This window comes from Geotrypetes seraphini, chromosome 19, assembly GCF_902459505.1.
Source record: "Geotrypetes seraphini chromosome 19, aGeoSer1.1, whole genome shotgun sequence".
In the NCBI taxonomy this organism is placed as follows: Eukaryota; Metazoa; Chordata; class Amphibia; order Gymnophiona; family Dermophiidae; genus Geotrypetes; species Geotrypetes seraphini.
In genome coordinates this window covers 34,419,356-34,425,997 of record NC_047102.1, presented here as the reverse complement: position 1 = coordinate 34,425,997, position 6,642 = coordinate 34,419,356, and positions in this window count along the sequence as shown.

Sequence of the window (6,642 nt, the reverse complement as noted above, 5' to 3'; positions counted from 1 at the left end):
TCTGAACCCTCTCGAGTAACGCCATATCCTTCTTAAGGTACGGCGACCAATATTGGACGCAGTATTCCAGATGCGGGCGCACCATCTCCCGATACAACAGCAGGATAACTTCTTTCGTCCTGGTTGTAATACCCTTCTTGATTATACCTAGCATTCTATTTGCTTTCTTAGCGGCCGCTGCGCACTGTGCCATCGGCTTCATTGTCATGTCCACCATTACCCCCAAGTCCCTTTCTTGGGTACTCTTGTTCACTAACATCCCTCCCATTATATAGTTGTACCTCGGGTTTCTGCTTCCCAGATGCAATACTTTACATTTCTCAACGTTGAACTTCATTTGCCATCTCGTCGCCCATTCCCCTAGTTTGTTCAAGTCCCTTTGCAATTCCTCACAATCCTCTTTAGTCCGAGCTCCACTAAATAGTTTGGTGTCTCACACTTTGTCCCTGTTTCTAGATCATTTATGAATATATTAAATAGCAGCGGCCCGAACACCGAGCCCTGCGGAACACCAGTCGTGACCCTCCTCCAGTCCGAGTAGTGGCCCTTCACTCCTATCCTCTGTTTCCTACCCGCCAACCAGTTTCTGATCCATCTATGTATGTCTCCGTCCACCCCATGGTTCTTCAGTTTCCGGAGTAGACGCTCGTGAGGCACCTTGTCAAAGGCTTTTTGGAAATCCAGGTCTATGATGTCTATGGGATCTCCTCTGTCCATCTGTTTGTTAATTCCTTTGAAGAAGTGCAATAAGTTAGTTAGGCACGATCTCCCCCTGCAGAAACCATGTTGGCTTGTTTTCAGAAGTTTGTTTCTTTCCAAATATTCATCGATGTTTTCTTTTATCAGTGCTTCCGCCATTTTCCCTGGAACCGAGGTGAGACTCACCGGTCTGTAGATTCCTGGGTCACCTCTTTGATCCCTTTTTAAAGACAAGCGTGACATTGGCTATCTTCCAATCCTCCGGAATCACTCCTTTAATCATACCCCCTTGTGCCTTTTTAATCATAGCCCCCTTGTATCTTTTTAATCATACCCCCCTTTGTACCTTTTTTAATTAATTAATTAATTTCTATTTCTATCCCGTTCTCCCAGAATCTCAGAACAGGTTACAAGCATACATTCACAATCGTTTGAAAACAGACTAGAAATGAAAACAAATAGGTTACAGTAGACAATAACAGAACTTATTCTAGCATATTTTATCATAGCTCCCTTTGCACCTTTTTTAATTGTTCCCTCTCCCTCCCTCAACCACTTCGTACTATTTCCGGGCAGCAGGCACACGAGTCAGGAGCGCGGAGGTCAGGCGTGAGCTTTCCATGTTTCTGCCTTGCCCCGTGCCATTTTCTGAATGGCTGGCAGCAGTTCTTGCGAGAGCCGCAAGAACTGCTTCCAGCCATTCAGAAAGCGGCGTGGGCCCAAGCTGGAGCCATCGAGGGATGGATATACACTGGACCACCAGGCTTGAAACAGGTACAGCAGTGGTGGTATGGGAGTTGTTTTAAAAAGGTGGTGCGGCTGTGGTGCGGGGGTGTTTTGCAATTGTATGGGGAGAGCGGCAGGCGGTGTTTAAAAACCTGGTGTGTGTGTGTAGGGGGGGGGGGTTTGAAGCTGCGGGGGATTCAAATTTTGCACCTTCGATTCATAAGACGCACTGAGATTTCCACCCACTTTTGGGTGGGAATAAAGTGCGTCTTATGGAGCGAAAAATACGGTAATACACAATCACCAGACACCTAGACACAATCACCATAGCACATAAGAAGTACCCTGGGTGGGCATGGCTGAATTACGATATGAAGTTTAGAAAAAGTATGTCAGAGGACTCAACTATTTCCTGGAAACACTGGGTGGTGGTTTGTGGTTAGACAAGATGACCCCGGGTAGGCCGTTCAATCCAGACTGAGGCACACTCTTCCCTACCAATTTCAATTCCAATCGCAATGTAAATTTTAGCCCTGGTCAACTGCAACAACCCACTTTCACACCGAGGCTGGCCCCCGCTCAGAGTAAAAGACTTTGCAGGCAATTCAACAATGCTCAATGTACATGGCCAAACTGTAAATTTAAACATGCATGTTTTCAATGTGATGCCCCACACCTGGCCCCACACCCAGTCAGCCATGATTGAATGCCCCCCCCCCTCCCTGGCACACACCCCAATTAGGCTACCGGCCATGCTTCCTTGGCTGGCACAGTACCCACAGGAGGATCAGGCCACACAGGGAAATTTAGGCTCAGGGGCAAACTTATCATACCTGGGGGGTGGGTCAGTTAACGATCACATCGACCCAGAGCAGTGCACAGTTTGCTACTCAAAGCCATTACTATGCTTATCCAGGCTGGGCCAGATTAGTATGTAGCAAAGGCAGACATAGAGTCTGCCTTCAGGCTACTGTCCGTTCATCCAGAATCATTCAGGTTGCTCGGCTTTATGTTTAAAGGCGTGATTTACTCTGACATGCCTTCCCATGGGATGCTCCATATCATGCAGATACTTTGAAATGTTCAGCACATTCGTGCATTGGGTAGTGGAGCAGATACTGGGGTCTCAAGCCGTGGTCCATTACCTGGATAATATCCTATTCATTGGGAAATCCCATCAGCAGTGTAACGAGATCTTAACAGGAGAAAAGTCGACAAACAGTTGATTTTAAAGAACTGAGCATCAACACGTAAAACGTCATGTCTACCCTTCCTATCAACTCAAAGGACACACTTATTCAAAAACAGAAAGACTAAGGGAAGCTAAAAAATAAATGAGAAAAAACCTGATCATAGAGTTCATAAAGAACTCATTACTTGGAAAAAATAATCTCAAATGATACAAAAGTAAAGACGTCAGTACTCTATTTTCTGCACATTACTGCCATCTAGTGGCCAATAGCTGGAACACTTGGCGACTAAGCATATAGTAAAAAATATCAATACTTTATTTTTTACACAGTATTGCCACTTAGTGGCAATCAATCGGAACTGATTTTCAAAATACTACAGAAAGGCTTGCCATTCGAGCTCACTAGTCAACCCAGCAGGGATTAAAGTATGCAACTTAAAAATCCAACATTGCTCTTTGTTCCACAAAATCTGTGCTAGGTTTCCACCCCGTGGCAAATGTGGTACTTCCAATACTGAAAATAAAAGGGATTCAATCAGATGTTGTAGATCTATCCAGTGTTAAGACTAAAGGTGCTGACAGGTCTTCTACGTCGGCCTTTTGATAGTTCTGCGGCGGTTCTTGTCCATCTAGACATAAACAAACCCTTTTATGTAGTCCATCTCATCCCTGCATAGTTTCTTAATTTTGGTCAACTTCAACTCGGCTCTGAAATTGTCCATTTTAGTGTTAAGGTCCTGTAACTGACTGCTGAATGTATCAGTAGCCAATGTAGTTTGTACAATGTCTACATGGGTTTGGTAATCCTCTTTATACGAACTTAATTCTGCTTTAGTTGTTTCAATAATTAACAACATCAAATCGAGTGAACATTTGTTTATGATGGCATTCCATTTTTGTAAAAATGAAGAGTTATCCAAAAACAGTCTAGGTTCTGTACGCATACGCAACCCGCGAGAGATGCGTTTTACTCTACAATACTCTGCCAAGGTGGCTGCGTGTAATTGAGCTCTAACGCTTCCACTTGATCCTAAGTATGTAGTTGATGAAGATGATTCAGAAGATGTAAACAGCTGGAAGGTATCATTTGGTTGTTGTTCATTATAGGACAAAACAGTGTCCCAGCCAGCGTTGGCCATGATGATGATTCTCAAACTATATTAATAATAATATATTAATAAAGCCCCCGAAATTTAGATGCAGACTTCAGTCAATAAAGATTCAGGGTAAAGGAGTAAAGATACCTCAAGAAAAAAACAGGCAGTGAAAAACTTTGTATATAATAATATCGGAGCAATGCCCAAAAAATTACCTAAATAAAGCTATACATATGTAAAGATCAGCTCAGAGTCATGGAGGGGCTTTTTCAGAAGGTAAAAAAAAACCTATTTTGCCACCTCACCGCCCAATCATTGCTGAATCTTTCATACTTTAAAGCAATAAATAATGCCAAATTTGTGCCAAATTCATACCAAATAAATATTAGAAAACAAAAAATTGCTTAACTTAAAGCTTGGTTTCTTGGTTTCAACGTGCACACGTTTCGTGCTCCTGCTTCAGGAAACCAAACAGCATTTGAATACAGCCACACTCAACTGAATGTACTGGGCGGCAGGGAATACTCTAAAACTAAATAAGAAATGAAAAACGTGTTACTACTAAAAAATATAAATGCAACTCTTACTTAATAAAACTTATATTGTAAATTATTTGAGTAAAAATGGCATTTCAACACACTGGTTACCTTTAAAGCAGCTCAAATCTTCAATCAGACGCTCTTACAAGTCTCTTAACAGGAGAAACGCCAATAAACAGCTGATTTTAAAGAACTGTGCATCAACACATAAAACATGATGACGTCCAGTCTACCATTCCTATCAACTCAAAGGACACACTTATTCAAAAACAGAAAGATGGATGTATGGCAGCAAGTGAAGGAGAGAAAAACAGCAAATGGATAAGGTGGCCCTGGATACACAGTTAAGAGCACAGACAAGGAAGAGATGGTTTGAAGACCAAAGACAGAGACTGGGAAAGATGATTTGAAAACCAAAATCACCAGGCAACAAAGGTAGGGGAAATGATTTTATTTTCAATTTAGTGATTGAATTGTGTCAGTTTTGAGAAATGACATCTGCTCAGGAAGAAATGCATTTGTTTCTATTTCTCTGGAGGTTATACTGCATGCAGAGTTTTGAATCGTAGAGTTTTATTTATATATATTAGTACTTTTAATTTGTGGTCCTGTATTTGTATGGGGATTATCTGTGTTCTGCATGTGTGACCAAGGCCAGGTGTTCTGGTAGGAATGAATGTTGAGAAACATACAATGTGCTTTGCTTAGTTTAATTTAGTGGTTAACCATTATGTATTGTTAATAAGATTATATTGTGTGTATATATGAAAAATGAATGGAAAAAATGATGTTACAATTAGTACTATTATGGGGGCGGGGTTTGAGGCAGAGCTTGGGAGGGTCTGGGACAGAGCTTGCGGCCCTCCAAACAAAAAATTGTTCCGCTGCCTATACCAGTGAGGCCTCCACATTCTTGTAGAATAGTTTAAATGGACTTAATATAGATGTTATAGGACCGTTTGGATTACAATCATCAGTTGACCTGCGTGGAAGAAAAAAGAACATCAAGGCAACACATTGTTGTTAAACTAAGTGCCAGTTTTCTTTTTCTCTTTTTTTGAAAACTTTAGCCTTTGGATTAACATACTCATAATTTGTACTTAGTAGGATATTGAACCTTATTGGTCTGAGAACTTTTTCTCCTGTCGGAGTTTCTTCTTCTCAGGTCTTTTTTTTACAGCTAAGGGCCAATGAGAATAGTTGTAACTTAGAAAGGGGAGGGTTTTCCCTCCATTCGAGTTATCCTTATGGATTTTGAGGCCCCTTTATTAAATCTATGTGAACTATTTATAAGTTTAGTATAGCAGCTGTCTATAAATTTAAATTGGACATATATTTTTCTTTTTGATATATTTTGGGCATTGTGTCCATTCCTCTGATCTTTTTGATAGGTGCCCCCTATATCTGCCATGTCTTTTCCCTTCCATCATCTCCCTTTCTGTCTCTCCCCCCCCCCAAAATATCTGCCCATTTCTCTCCCCTCTTCCATCCAGCATCTGCTGTCTTCTATAAAGTATATGCCTCCTCTCTCCCCCTTTCCTTCCAGCATCTGCTCTCTTTTCATCAGTATCTCCCTTCATACAGTCTGCCCCCTCTCACTCCCCCCTTCCATCATCTCATTCCTGTCTCTCCCCTCTTCTATCCAGGTTTCTGTCTTCTTCTTTCTATATAGCTTATTCCCCTTTCCATCCAGCATCTCCCCGCACTCCCCTTCCATCAATATTTCCCTCCTCTTTGTATCTCTCACCTTTCTTCCATCCAGCATCTCCTCTTTTACTTCCCATTCCATCTATCTCCCTCCTCTCCCCCCAACTGCTCTCTCCTCTGTTCTATCTAAAATGTCTTCTCACTTCTATACAAAATCTGCCCCACCCCAAACCATTCCCACCAGCTTCTGCCCCCTCTCCTCCCACACCACTTCCACAATTGTCCACCCCCTCCCACCCCCATTTTCCACCAGCATGTCCTTTCTCTCCCACTCACCCCACTTCCACCAACATCATGGCTGCTGGCTCTGCCCTGGAAGAAGTGACGTTGTAGAAGATGGATGAGAAGGTCCTGCAGCCAGTCTTTCAGTTTGCTGTTGCTGCTTTGGGAAAGCAACAGTAGCAGCAAAAGGTGGGAGAAGGTGTTGATCCTGACCCCACTGGCTGTGTGATGGGGCTGAATGGCTACATCGCAGTCAAGTATTTCTCAAATCAACTGTAGGAATCCTAGAAACTGTACAATAATATTTTTTTGCTAAGAATGACTATATTTTCACAAATCATATTGATTCAAAAACAATTTCAGTTACCTATTGAACCCCACTGGTCTAATAATCTGGGATTTCACTTATTTCACCATATTCTGCCTTTTTGGTTGAGAGACACTTAAAAAGTATGAAACA